At 40.0% G+C, this 14,764-nt stretch overlaps 1 long non-coding RNA gene across 1 annotated transcript in view; it reads left to right on the forward strand.

Moving 5' to 3' along the window:
* The first annotated feature begins 951 nt into the window (after positions 1 to 951).
* LOC124387830 overlaps positions 952 to 14,764 on the forward strand; it is a 52,856-nt gene continuing 39,043 nt past the window's right edge. The window contains exon 1 of the long non-coding RNA XR_006926237.1: positions 952 to 1,129. This is a non-coding gene — a long non-coding RNA (uncharacterized LOC124387830). The remainder of the gene's footprint in view (positions 1,130 to 14,764) is intronic.

Consider the following 14,764-nt stretch of genomic DNA (forward strand, 5'->3'; position numbering starts at 1 on the left):
AATACTATTTGACCTGGAGGACCAAAACTGTTCCTGAATCTGCCTCCAGGACCTGGAGGACCAACACTGTTCCTGAATTTGACTCTCGGCCTGGCGTACTTGGTGATCTATGAGAGTATGTGTGATGATATTGACAGTGGTATTAGCATCAAATTTAAGTTTTGTATGATGAGCTGCTTATGGTCTATAAACAGTTTGCTACAATGGCTTAGGACTACAATGAACAGCTTTACACTTGAGTCTTCATCAGTAAAATAATTATAACCTCAACAATGCTGGAACGTAGTAAATGGATATTCAGTGCCAACCATTGAGTCTGGTTCCTCTCAAGGTTTCTTCCTTATACCATTTCAGGGAGTTTTGCTTTGCCATTATCACCACTGGCTCACTTATTAGCAATAAACCTAGATGCTAATTTATGAATTTAAAAGTTATATTTAAACTCCTTTTTTTAAATAAAGCTGCTTTGAATTAAGTGTACACATGAGTAGATGAGGGAGATGGACAGATAAAGGATTAAAGCGCTGCTGCATTGAAATCCAACTGCATCACTGTCAGTGGGTAGTTGAAGGGCATTCTGGGTAATGTACACTAGTATATTTTTATAATAAGTGACAAATCTGCTAAAAAAAAATGAACAAACAGCCAAACAAATAAATAAATATCATATACCACAGATAATATATTGTAATAAATGTATTAAAATAATATATATTTTTTATTTTTCTACTGTTAATGATAGCCAGGCACATACAGTGTTAATTTATGAAGCTCTAATGTGCAAATGGGTGCATTCATTTCAATAACTAGCTTAAACTCTTGTTGAACATAAGTGCTGAAACCTTTTCATTTCAACACTGCTGTAACCCACAAGTACATGTAGATTGTCTCCTCATAGACAGATGGCAGCAGTGAGCTTCTGCACTGATCCACAGTTCAGAATGGCAAACTGGGGCATCTGGTCAACACAAGTGACTTTTACAGCACGCTTGATTTTTGTTTCAGTCTCATCATTTCTCCAGTCTGATTCAACGCCACAAAGAAGGAAAGACATCACATAGATGGAGGACAAGAAGGAAGTGAAGGATGTGGACAGTGTGACATTCCGGGGGGAGGAGATAAAATCAAGGTGAGAGAGTGAGGCTTTGTGTGTGTGTGTGTGTGTGTAGTTACATTTATGGCACTTGGCAGACACCTGTATCCAGAACGACTAATATGTATCTCATTCATACAATTTAGCAGCTATGCTGGTAAGGGCCTTGCTCAGGGGCCCAGGAGTGTCAGCTTGGTGTGGCTGGGATTTAAACTCATAACAAAGTTATGACAAAATGAAATGCCATAACCACTAAGTTACCACCTTCCCGTGTGTGTGCATTTTATATATATATATATATATATATATATATATATATATATATATATATATATATATATATACACCATAAGTTCTGTGGTTTCTTAGTGACATCACAAGGCACTTTTTGTGCCTAATTAACATAAAATTTAAATATAATAATGATTTCTAATAAGGAATTAGCTGTTTCTATTAGCAAAAACAGGAAGTCCAGAACATTAAATGTAATGATAATTAGACAAAAATTATATGGTTTCAATTGGGGGAAATAATCAAACTCATGGTGGCCACATCACATCATCCTCATCGTCTTCATGAAAACAGATGTTCTCAGAACATCTTGCAGAACACCTTGATGGGTTTTTTGTGTGGTTTTTCTGGACCCGAGGCCTGCACTTAAAAAGTCCTGAGAAGATGTGGTCATTGGAGAGAAATTACTGGATGCTTCAGGAAATTGAATATTAGAAAAACGTTTTTCAATAGCAGAGAGTTTTGTCGAGATGCCTACACCGAATAAATTTCATTTCATATATAACGTGATTGGAGGTGTCATGATGTGTTCCAGAAATGTCTTTGTTAAAAGGAAAAAGCAGAGGCTTGTCATAACTGATGAGGTTTAGCATTAATCAGTCTCTGTCTCCTTTTTTTTCGACTCTATGATTGTTTAGTCAGCGTTTACGTTGTGTATCAGTGTTTCTAATGAGGATGAGGTGTGATTTAATAAGATGTGATGATCCTGTGCTCCAACCCTCCGTCACGAATCTCCGGCAATTTGCCCACTCTGCGTGGAATCTAACACCAAACCCTCAACCTTTTTTAATTAGCCAGAGGGACTGGACTGACAGCTTCTCCTGGTGCTTATAGCACAGTAACTAACTATTATGCAAAATATTTTGGTGGGTTGCATGGCTCAGACTCACACTGTGGTCTCCCAGGGGGCCTATCGGCCACGGAAATCTCTGGCAAATCCTTTTAAAAAGAAATCACAGGGAGCAGGGGATGATGGGAATTCATGACCAGAAAATAATTCATCATGTTTTAAAGAGGACACACCACTTAAATGGCTATGGTTCCAAATTTCGTGGACTTGTGGGAGTTGGATGTCTTGCTTGATTAAGTGTTAACTATTTTAATGAAAGGAGTGAGAGAGGCTTTGCTTGGCAGGCGCCATTTTGGGAATTTATTGCAGGCAGGGGTGCTATTTGTAGGTCATAGCCTTTCTAATGAAGTCTCATCCCTAGCAACAGGCTGAGTTATGGCGATGTGACACGGCTGGCACTAACTTTTCCCTGCATGCCTGCGTCGGAGCCATGTTGATGCTGACCTAAGCGGTCAAAAGGTCTCAGGTAAACTCCCAGCAGTCCTCCGGTCGTTCGCTTCATCATAATCAAACATTAACTGTGAACAATAGTGAACCTCAAGTGTATTGTTTTTGAGAAGATGCTATTATTTCCCTAAAATATTTGTCCTGAATACTTTTTTCCCCAGCTCTGGTGATTGAGCCGGTTTTCTGACCTTGCAGAAACATGTCAGGAGATGTATTCGCTGCTAGTAATTGGCCCTGGTGTGAATCTTGATTTGCAAGCAGTTCAAGTTTAATTTAAATTAAAATTCTGGGTAATTATATCTGCCTTAAGTCCAGTGTTCCTGGAATAGATATGACCAACCAAAACCCTGTTCAGGATACAATGTGTTCTAAAAACACTTTGAACTGTTAATCCTTTCTAAAAAAAAAAGAAAAAAAAAGCTACATTTTATACGATGGAACAAAAAGATATACATCAAATACGTGCAGACTTTATACAACATGTCCGCTTTTTGAGTTTATTTGGATTAGTGTTACAGGGATAATCGGTGTACCTTCTATGATCTAGAAAAGATCTAAAAACAGTAGGTTTTTGGGCAAACGTGTATAGCCCGGGCTCCATTTCTTGTTCAGCCAATCAGACCGTCTGTTTCGGTTCTTCAGACGAGATGATCTATCGCTGTTGTTCTGACAAATCTGATTTACGAGTCCTAAATGTAATCCTCGTCGTCTCACGCTAATGTACCCGAGGTGCTCGCGGAACCCTCTGGAAATTCTCCCAGTCGACTAGCCGGGGAGTGAGGTGCTGAATGACGGAGAGGAAAACGGCGGCGTGACTTTGCGTGCTTGCACAAACAGATCCGTAGAAATTTAGCGTGCGAGAGAACAGAGCTGCCGAGTTCTAATTAGACAAAACAAAACAAAAAAAACGCAACATGGAAACAGCTCTGTCTATACTGTACAGAACGTTTGTCTGTTCTGTCCGGGGTTTCAGTTGTTGTTGCTGCTGTCTGGCTGGTCGGTTTCCATGGCGTGGTGCTTACAGACGTACCTTGTAATGGAGCAGAGGATTCTGGGTTGGTGATAGACGCCTTGTTTTTTTTCTTTTTGGCTGTGACTTTTTTTAGTGTAAGACCTAATTGTTTGCCTTTGAGTCAGTGTAATCTTCAGGTATTACAGGGCTGACACCAATCCCGAGCGATGGCGATAGGCTTCGACGTGTCTGGCAGGAAATCAAGACACAGAACTGCAAAGCAATCAAAGACACTAAAGAGTCACCTTTTACACCGATCTCTCGAATTCTTTCCGCTTTATACAAGCGAGCTGCGGGATTAAAGGTGTAATAAGGGATTTTACTCAAATAACGCTGCTGCTGTGTTTAAAGCCAATTACATACACTGTGTTTTAAGTGGCGTATTAGTTTTATGGCTTGTAAACATTCAATCCGGAGCACCAGGGTGTAGAAGTTGAACTGTGGTTGCATGCTGGGTGTCTCCTGTGTAATTAGTGCAGCTTTTACACTTCTCTAATAGTAGCCTGAAGCTGTAGTACAAACTACATCCCAAAGAAAAAGCTTCTTTTACGTGCTACTTTTTACACTGCCAATGCACAAAATATTAAGTGTCTGTTTGGGTAAACCTTTCACATGAGGAAATATTGAAAATCACATTATGTAACAATACTGGAAAATAGAGACTTGAAAGGTTGTAAGAAAAAGAATTGCATTTAAAAGTGCAAAAAAAGTGTTTTGGCCTCAGTTTCAATATGATTTCAGAAAACTAAGATCCCTTAAGTGTGTTTTGGTTTATATGGCCATGCTGTCAATCATTTTACAGACACGCCCTCATCCTGTTACCACGAAAACGCAGCTGAAGTGAAGGAACATCGATCATAGGTCGTGATTATTGTGGCTTGTTGTTAAATGGATTCCACGACAGTCCTTACTAATGATAATTCTAATCAAATTATGGGTTTGGGTGGGTAGTTGGGAAAGGGGTGGAGTCCGACTTAAAATGTACATATTAGGCTCCTCCCATTGAACCCAATAGATACTTTGCAAAGTCTGAAATTATAATTTACAGAACTTATATACCAGATACTTATACACATATCTTATACATAGATAATTATAAAACGGTGGGGTCAGACTTAACTCCACTTTACACCCACTGAACCCAGTAGATACGTTTATAGGTAGAAACGTATATTTTATTTATACTTATATACTTATAGATAATGATATAGTTATACACATATCTAATAGATATAAAATTAACATATAATAAACATATCAAGCTCCTCCCATCAAACCCAATAGATAGTCGATGGGGGATCATAGATTAAAATTTTAGACTATGAATTGTTGTAAAATCACACATAATTGCACCTTTAAATATTCCATTCCCAAAATCCTCCACAACTGTATCCTTCTGGGAAAAAATGGATACATTTCAGACTTTTACATAGACCAGACCAGACCAGACAGTGTGTGTGTGTGTGTGTGTGTGTGTGTGTGTGTGTGTGTGTGTGTGTGTGTGTGTGTGTAAGTCTGTGATTTTGTGTCTGGCCCATTTATTTCAGTTTGTGGGAAGGACTTGTGTTTACACCAGCTGAGAATCTGTGTTTGGGGTGAGTGCGTCCTTTCCACATTATGGATAATAAAAGTGTGTGTGTGTGTGTGTGTGTGTGTGTGTGTGTGTGTGTGTACATGGGGATTGTGACACATCAAATACATCTAAATACAGTTGAAAGTAAACAAAATGAATATTAAATAATGACTACGAAACTAAGCAATACTAAATAATGAGTTTTTTTTATCATTACACCAAAAAAATCCAAGGCTGTGTTCTCGATTCTGATTGGTCAGAAGGTGGGGCTTAATTTTCAGGCTCTCTGATTGGATTCAAATTGCAGGTTTTGATTAGGTTACCATTAACACCTACCTAGATGTGTGATAGCTAAAATCTGGCCTAGACTTTAGGTGGCATTCATGATTTTATTACTAGATTATCTCAAACAACAAATCTGCTTGATTATTATTTTTTTTCTTTCCTGGCTTAATAAAAAGAAAAAAAATCATTATTTAAATCTGACAGGTTGACAATTTATAAAGAAACATATGCAATTCTGACCTGCTAGCAAGACCTCTTGAATTGTAGCTTTGTGCAAGAGAGGTTCTAGAACGTTCTAGACGAGTGCATTTTAGTTTTTCTGCATTCACTAAGCTGACTTTTATCTACATATCAGTGAATGAGAAATCCCAATGTGTAGTTGTGTAAGACGTGAAGTAAAACTATTCTTGTGTTTATTTTTTTTTTTTAACTATTTTTCATTTCTTGAACACAAATGTTTTCTTAATTATTAAATAAGGGAAAATTGTGTTGGCTGTTGAACTTACAGTAATTCTGATCTCGAATCTTCTTCCACTGCATCGAGCTGATCTGTAAATCAACGTATTACACAAAGCTAATTCACTGTCCTTATTTCTTTTTCTGTTGCTTCTAAAAATGTCTTGCTATTTTCCACTATAACTTGTAACTGCTGGGTGCTTTAGTGGTGGGTACGCTGGCAACATACGGTGACGGTGTGGTGTGTTTTAAGTGAGAGAGAGAGAGAGAGAGAGAGAGAGAGAGAGAGAGAGAGAGAGAGAGAGAGAGAGAGAGAGAGAAAGAAAACAGCATGTAGTGTAGAAGTCAGAACTAATAAACTGTAAAAATGAAACATGACCATATCACTGCTGTAAACTGATCAACCACAGAAAAGCTCACAAAAATAGTTTACAGTAAAAACAAATTAAATCTTACCAAGTGAAAATAAATACACATGGAAGATCAAATAAAATGGAACATTTGTTGGAACCCAAATCTAATGAAATTATAAATAAATTCAAAATGATCAAGTGTGAAATAGTATCTATCTATCTCTATCTATCTATCTATCTATCTATCTATCTATCTATCTATCTATCTATCTATCTATCTATCTATCTATCTATCTATCTGTCTGTCTGTCTGTCTGTCTGTCTGTCTGTCTGTCTGTCTGTCTGTCTGATTTCCCCTACAAATCATTTTAATCAAGCCAACAAAACTACTAAAGAATGGAACGTAGGTGCTCCTTGATCATGACAGACAGACAGACAGACAGACAGACTGATAGATAGATAGATGAATAGATAGATAGATAGATAGATAGATAGATAGATAGATAGATAGACAGACAGACAGACAGACAGACAGACAGACAGACAGACAGACAGACAGACAGACTGACTGACTGACAGACAGACAGACAGACAGACAGACAGATAGATAGATAGATAGATAGATAGATAGATAGATAGATAGATAGATGATAGATAGATAGATAGATAGATAGATAGATAGATAGATAGATAGATAGATAGACTAATTTTACTAGATAGATGTATACATTCAGAGTAAAATGTAATTATAGATAAATACTTTATTATATATTTTTTGTTATATTTACAGTTTTTCTTAGCTGCTTTGGGGCGTTTTCTCATTTACATTTACATTTACATTTGCGGCATATAGCAGACGCCCTTATCCAAAGCGACGTACAAACGTGCTTTAAATCTCTAGTAATGAATAAATCTACACTGGTACGCAAGATTACAAACTCAATATAACTATAACTCGAATTCTACAAACTTGGAAAGTGCTAATGTAGGTATTTTAGGAAGAGGTAGGTCTTCAGTCGTCGCTTAAAGATAATCAGGGACTCTGCTGTACGGACATCTAGGGGAAGTTCATTCCACCACCTCGGTGCCAGAACAGAGAAGAGCCTTGAATTGTACTTACCTCTCATTCTGAGAGAAGGTGGCACCAATCGAGCAGTGCTGGAGGATCTCAGACAGCGTGGTGCAGTGCGAGATGTGATGATGTCACTGAGGTAAGATGGTGCTGGTCCAATTTTGGCCTTGTAGGCAAGCATCAGTGTTTTGAATGTTATAGAGAAGAAATCGACAAGAACGAGCAACATTAGCGACATGTGGAAAAAAAGACAGTTCATTGTCCATAGTTACCCCAAGGTTACGAGCAGTGGCTGAAGGGGAGAGCAGAGAGTCATTAAGTGTTATTTGTAGATCTTGACCTGGGGATGAATCACCTGGGATGACCAGCAGTTCTGTTTTGCTGGGGTTGAGTTTAAGTTGGTGAGCACTCATCCATAAAGATATATCTGACAAGCATGCTGAGATCCGAGTGGAAGCTATGGTATCTGATGGAGGGAAAGAAAAGATGAGTTGAGTGTCATCTGCATAGCAGTGATAAGAAAACCCATGTGAGGATATGACTTCACCAATGGAGTGGGTATAGAGGGAGAAAAGGAGGGGACCAAGTACAGAGCCTTGTGGGACACCGGTGGCGAGTTTGCATGGGGCAGATGTGGATCCCCTCCATGTTACCTGGTATGAGCGACCTTCCAGGTAGGAAGCAAACCATTCCCATGCTGTTCCGCAGATACCAAGGCTCTTGAGGGTTGACAAAAGTGTCTTGTGGTTGACGGTGTCAAATGCTGCTGAAAGGTCCAGAATGATTTTCTCGAATCATCATTAATATTTGCAGTCAGTGATTTCTCATAACAAACAGCACAATACACTGGATTTCTTGCAAAAGTCTGAACTTTTCTCAAAATCCTCAGTTCATCTCTCTAAAGTAAGTATTTATGTAAATCTCATTCCCATCAGAATGAAAAGTCTCGTCATTGTTCACAAACACGATCGTCACAATGTTTATTCACGTTGTCAGTGTGATGCACAGTTTCAGGATTTCTTGATATAAACTATGGTTTGGATTGTAATAATTAAAAATGCAAAAAAAAAAAAAATCGACTTCCTTCTGTTTGGCACCTATGAATTCCAGCAGCACAAATGTATTTATTTGATTGGATATTTGATTTCTATTGATTGCAGGAGACCAGACAGGATTCACACTTTTACTGTACACGTGTCTGTTAGCCTCTTAGTTGTTGATCCATTTTCAGAATGTATAATTCTGTGTTTTGTCTGTTTTTACCCTCCAACTGAAGCTTCACAAGATTCACCTTTGACCTGTTTTAGAGAACCGGTTGATCATTGGTTGATCTGATGCATGAGTGACATTCAAGATTCATCTGCACAATTCATCAATTCAACACATTTACATAAAGTTTAATAGAAATATTAGATGACAGATGATGACGACTGGTTTAATAATTTTACATTCAATGACGTATAAAATGAACTGATGCTGAGATGTTTTGGGGGTTAAAACTATTCAGGTGAAACCAGTATAATATATTTTGATCAACATGAACATAAACATCTAATAATGTAGGAAACAGCAGACACTTGTACACTTCTTCTTCTTCTTCTTTCGGCTGCTCCCATTAGGGGTCGCCACAGCGGTTCATCCGTCTCCATACAACCCTGTCCTCTACATCTGCCTCTTTCACACCAACTACCTGCATGTCTTCCCTCACCACATCCATGAACCTCCTCCTTGGCCTTCCTCTTTTCCTCCTACCTGGTGGCTCCATCCTCAGCATTCTTCTACCAATATAATTCATGTCCCTCCTCTGCACATGTCCAAACCATCTCAATCTCGCCTCCCTCACCTTGTCACCAAAACATCCTACATGTGCTGTCCCTCTAATAAACTAATTTCTAATCTTGTCCATCCTCGTCACTCCCAATGAAAACCTTAACATCTTCAGCTCTGCCACCTCCAGCTCCACCTCCTGTCTTTTACTCAATGCCACTGTCTCTAATCCATACAACATCACAGGTCTCACCACAGTCCTATAAACTTTCCCTTTCATTCTTGCAGATACCCTACTATCACAAATCACTCCTGTCACTCTTCTCCACCACTCCACCCTGCCTGCACTCTTTTCTTTACTTCTCTAACACACTCTCCATTACTTTGCACTGTTGACCCCAGGTACCTGAACTCCTCCACCTTCCCCACTTCTTCTCCCTGCAACCGCATCACTCCACTGCCCTCCCTCTTATTCACACATGTACTCTGTCTTACTCCTACTGACTTTCATTCCCCTTCTCTCCAGCGCATATCTCCACCTCTCCAGGCTCTTCTCAACCTGCTCCCTACTCTCAACACAAATCACAATATCATCTGCAAACATCATAGTCCAGGAGACTCCTGTCTGACCTCGTCCGTCAACCTGTCCATCACCACTGCAAACAGGAAAGGGCTCAGGGCCGATCCTTGATGCAGTCCAACCTTCACTCTGAACCAGTCTGTCGTACCTACTGCACACTTCACTGCCGTCACACTGTCCTCATACATGTCCTGCACCACCTCACATACTTCTCTGACACACCTGACTTCCTCATACAATACCACAACTCCTCTCTTGGCACTCTGTCGCTTTCTCTAAATCCACAAATACACAATGCAATTCCTTCTGTCCTTCTCTATACTTCTCCATCAACATCCTCAAAGCAAATAAGGCATCTGTGGTGCTCTTCCTCGGCATGAAACCATACTGTTGCTCACAGATGGTCACCTCTTCTCTCAGCCTGGCTTCACTACTCTTTCCCATAACTTCATGGTGTGACTGATCAACTTAATTCCCCTGTAGTTACTGCAGGTCTGCACATCTCCCTTATGCTTAAAGATCGGTACCAGCACACCTTCTCCATTCCTCAGGCATCCTCTCCCTTCCAGAATCCTGTTAAACAATCTGGTTAAAAACTCCACTGCCATCTCTCCTAAACATCTCACGCTTCTACCGGTATGTCATCTGGTCCAACCGACTTTCCATTCTTCATCCTCTTAATCGCTGCTCTCACTTCCTCCTTACTAATCCTATCTACATCCTGCTTCACCAACTCCACATCCTCCAACCTTCTCTCTGTGATTTTCCTCATTCATCAGCTGCTCAAAATACTCCCTCCACCTTCTCAACACACTCTCCTCACTAGTCAACACATTTCCCTCTTCATCCTTTATTGCTCTAACTTGCAGTACATCCTTCCCAGCTCGGTCCCTCTGTCTGGCCAATCGGTATAAATCCTTTTCTCCTTCCTTAGTGTCCAACCTCTTATACAGCTCCTCATATGCCTTTTCCTTGGCTTTGCCACATCCCTTTTACCTGCTGCCGCATCTCCTTGTACTCCTGCCTACTTTTCTCATCACTCTGTCGATCCCACTTCTGTTTTGTCAACCTCTTTCTCCTAATGCGCTCATGCACTTCCTCATTCCACCACCACGTCTCCTTGTCTTGCTTTCTATTTCCAGATGTCACACCAAGTACTTTTCTAGCTGCCTCCCTCATCACTCCTGCAATAGTTGCCCAATTATCCAGCACCTCTTTACCACCACCAAGCCCCTGTCTGACCTCTTCCCTGAACCTCACACTACACTCTTCCTCCTTCAGTTTCCACCATCTTATTCTTCTTTCAATCCTTACTTTCCTCCTCTTCTTCTTCGCCTCCAAAACCATCCTACAGACCACTATCCGATGCTGTCTAGCTACACTGTACCCCGCCAACACATTACAGTCTCCAATCTCCTTCAGGTTGCATCTCCTGCATAGCACATAGTCCACCTGTGTGCACCTTCCTCCACTCTTATACATCACACTATGATCCTCCTTCTTTTTAAAATACGTGTTCACCACTGCCATTTCCATCCTTTTAGCAAAATCTACCACCATCTGCCCTTCCACATTCCTCTCCTTAAAACCATACCTACCCATCACCTCCTCATCACCTCTGTTCCCTTCACCTACATGCCCATTAAAGTCTGCCCCAATCACCAATCGTTCTTTCCTAGGTACACCATCTACCACTTCATCTAATTCACTCCAGAATCTTTCCTTCTCCTCCATCTCACAGCCAACTTGTGGAGCATAGGCACTGATGACATTTATCATCATCCCTTCAACTTCCACCTTTACGATCATCACCCTATCAGAAACTCTCTTCACCTCCACTACACTCTTACTGTACTCTTCCTTTAGAATCACCCCTACACCATTTCTCTTTCCATCCACACCATGATAAAACAGATTAAACCCACCTCCAATGTTCCTGGCCCGTCATAGTACCAACATTTAAAGTACCAACCCGAACCTCCACTCTCCTACACTGCTCCTTTTCCTGCCGTCTCTGTAGACGTCTTCCTCCTCTCCTTCCCCTCCTTCGGCCAACAGTAGCCCAATTTCCACCGGTACCCTGTCGGCTAACGATACCTGTGGCGGGCGTTGTTAACCCGGGCCTCGATCGATCCGGTATGAAATTCTCATTTGTGATCCGCATATTTGATTTGGCACATGTTTTACGCTGGATGCCCTTCCTAACGCAACCCTCCCCATTTACCCGGGCTTGGGACCGGCACTAAGAGTGCACTGGCTTGTGCCCCCCTAATGGCTGGGTTAAACAGCAGACACTTGTACACAATCCATTAAATTAATGTACATTTACAAATGTACAAAAGCATTCGCAATTTGATTAAAGCAACAAGAAATGTTTTTATGATGATCACAAATGGAGGCTGAACAAGTAGTTTTAAGAATTTTATTTCTGATCTGACAAACTCTCAAAAGCACCTGAGAAAAACTGACAAAATGGCCAAAAGTTTGTGGACACCTGACCATAAGAGTATGGTGTTACAATAACCTCCACTCTTCTGGAAAGATGTTCCACTAGATTTATATGAAGATTTGTGCTCAATCAGCTACAATGGTGTTAGTAAATTCAGGTACTGATGTAGGTGAGGTGAGGAGGCCTGGAGTGCAGTCAGTGTTCACAGTCATAATGTTCAACAGTAGGAGATCTTCCACATCTTCCAACCCATGTAAAGCAGATCTTCATGAAGCTGGCTTTGGGGACAGGTGCATTGCCATGCTGGAACAGAAAATTTCATGTCACAGCATCCAAAGACGTCCTGTACACTTGTGTGCCTCGAACTTTGTTGTAACAGTTAATGAAGAAACCATATTCAGTATAGCTGGAAAAGTCAGCCGTCCAAATACTTTTGTTTGTATAGTGTATATTTTATTTCTACATTATTATGAGCTATTGTGGATACTGAGGTCATGTTGAAGGATTTGTCACTTTTTCCTCCCCTCCCCCCTCTTTAAATCCGTACATATTTTCCCGGTGTGATTATTTGATGCTGTAGGTGTGTAATGGCGCGTTCGTGAAAAGAACACGAGTGACGAAAGTCTCCGAAAAAACAAAACAAACTTCATCATATTCTTCTTGTTTGCTTTTCATCTTTGAGCACTCAGATTTATATTTTGTTTATGCAACTCCACACACACATTTACCTCAGTGAGTTATTAATGCTTGGCGTGTCTACACACTGGGTAACTCCGTGTCATTCTGAATTCGTCCGTTCAGCTTAATCCTGCACAAGGTGTTGTTGATGAGTGAATTTTCAGCTGCACATGGACAGCAAACTCGAAAAACCGCCGACATTTCAGCCAAAACTCGTTCGTTTGGAATCGGCTGCAATATTTTGTCAGTCCACAAATGGACGTCTGATTTATTTTCTTTTAAAGGGTTTAAATAAGCCGTCTGTCTGTTGAACATTATTCTTGCTGCTTCTTATCAAAAAAAAAAAAGAAGTAAATGACGTGACCAAGTTTGATTCATCTCACCTGGACCTTTCACAATCGAGTGCTTGCCAACTAGTTCAACTGTTTTAGTAAGAGTGGTTCATTTTTATAGTCAGTTATTTATAAATGTACAGTGTTACATTTCTATTTAATATGATTTTATATTTACAATAAATATATAAAATGGCATTTAAACTATAATGACTGTACACATCAGTATAGTATCACATTTATGGCATTTGGCAGACAATCTTTTCCAGATTTACTGTAAATTTCAATTAGATTTTGTAACTTTACATTACATTTGAGCAGTTGAATGTGAAGAGCCTTCCTCAAGGGCCCAGCAGTGGCAGCTTAATTTGGTGTTCTGGGATTTGAACTCATCACCTTCTGGTTCAAAGTACAATATCTTGAACAGAAGGCTGCAACTTCCTATCTATCTATCTATCTATCTATCTATCTATCTATCTATCTATCTATCTATCTATCTATCTATCTATCTATCTATCTATCTATCTATCTGTCTGTCTGTCTGTCTGTCTGTCTGTCTGTCTGTCTGTCTGTCTGTCTGTCTGTCTGTCTGTCTGTCTGTCTGTCTGTCTGTCTGATTTCCCCTACAAATCATTTTAATCAAGCCAACAAAACTACTAAAGAATGGAACGTAGGTGCTCCATGATCTTCCAATAGTCCATAATGGTGTCCTGTAGATATCAAAGTATGGTCTACAATGTTGTAATGTTCTATTGGTCCTTAAGGTATCAGTTATAACCAATAGAATTAGCAATAGAGACCTATAGGGACCATTAGGGTTTCTACTAAAGCAATACAATTTCCAGTATAAGCATTCAAACCATTAGAAAATAAAAAAGATTTTCAGTAAAGGTATTATTTTCTAGGTAAGGAATGATTAGACCTGGATTTCCTGACGCATTTTCTTGAAGCAGACACTAAAGATCTAACAACTGTTAATATAGAGAATTATACATTCGGCAGATTTTTCTCTTTTGTCAGCAGTGTATATATGAAGAACCTCAGATCAAACATTTCCATCTCAATGTGATCCTCAGACATTTGTTCTTGATTAAAGAATAATAACAAAAAAACACCTGCTGTGTTAAAGCAAGGCGTCCTGGTTTAATTGAGTTATTGCTTTGTGCGGCACACACCCCAAACCCCTACAGTAGGGCAGTGCAGGGCAGCTGGAGTCATAGTGGGATAGTTCATGACCGAGACGGGGTTAAACGACACTCCATGCACCTCCAAATCAAACATATTTCAGCACAGCGGCTGCACCGCTCTCCCTCGCGCTCCAATCCAAACAGCACGGCGATTTCGTTTCTTTTTATAAGGATACTGGAACGACTTTGGCACGGACGCGGTTCAAAATGTAACACTAGTACCTACATATGAAACATGCCATAATAGAGGCCTGCTCTGTTAATCACATATTAATTGAAATCACAGTTTGGGCCTCTGGGTTCAGTCGCGAAACGCCGTCGTTAGTGCATTCCTTTTGG

The sequence above is a fragment of the Silurus meridionalis genome, chromosome 6, assembly GCF_014805685.1.
Source record: "Silurus meridionalis isolate SWU-2019-XX chromosome 6, ASM1480568v1, whole genome shotgun sequence".
Taxonomy (NCBI): Eukaryota; Metazoa; Chordata; class Actinopteri; order Siluriformes; family Siluridae; genus Silurus; species Silurus meridionalis.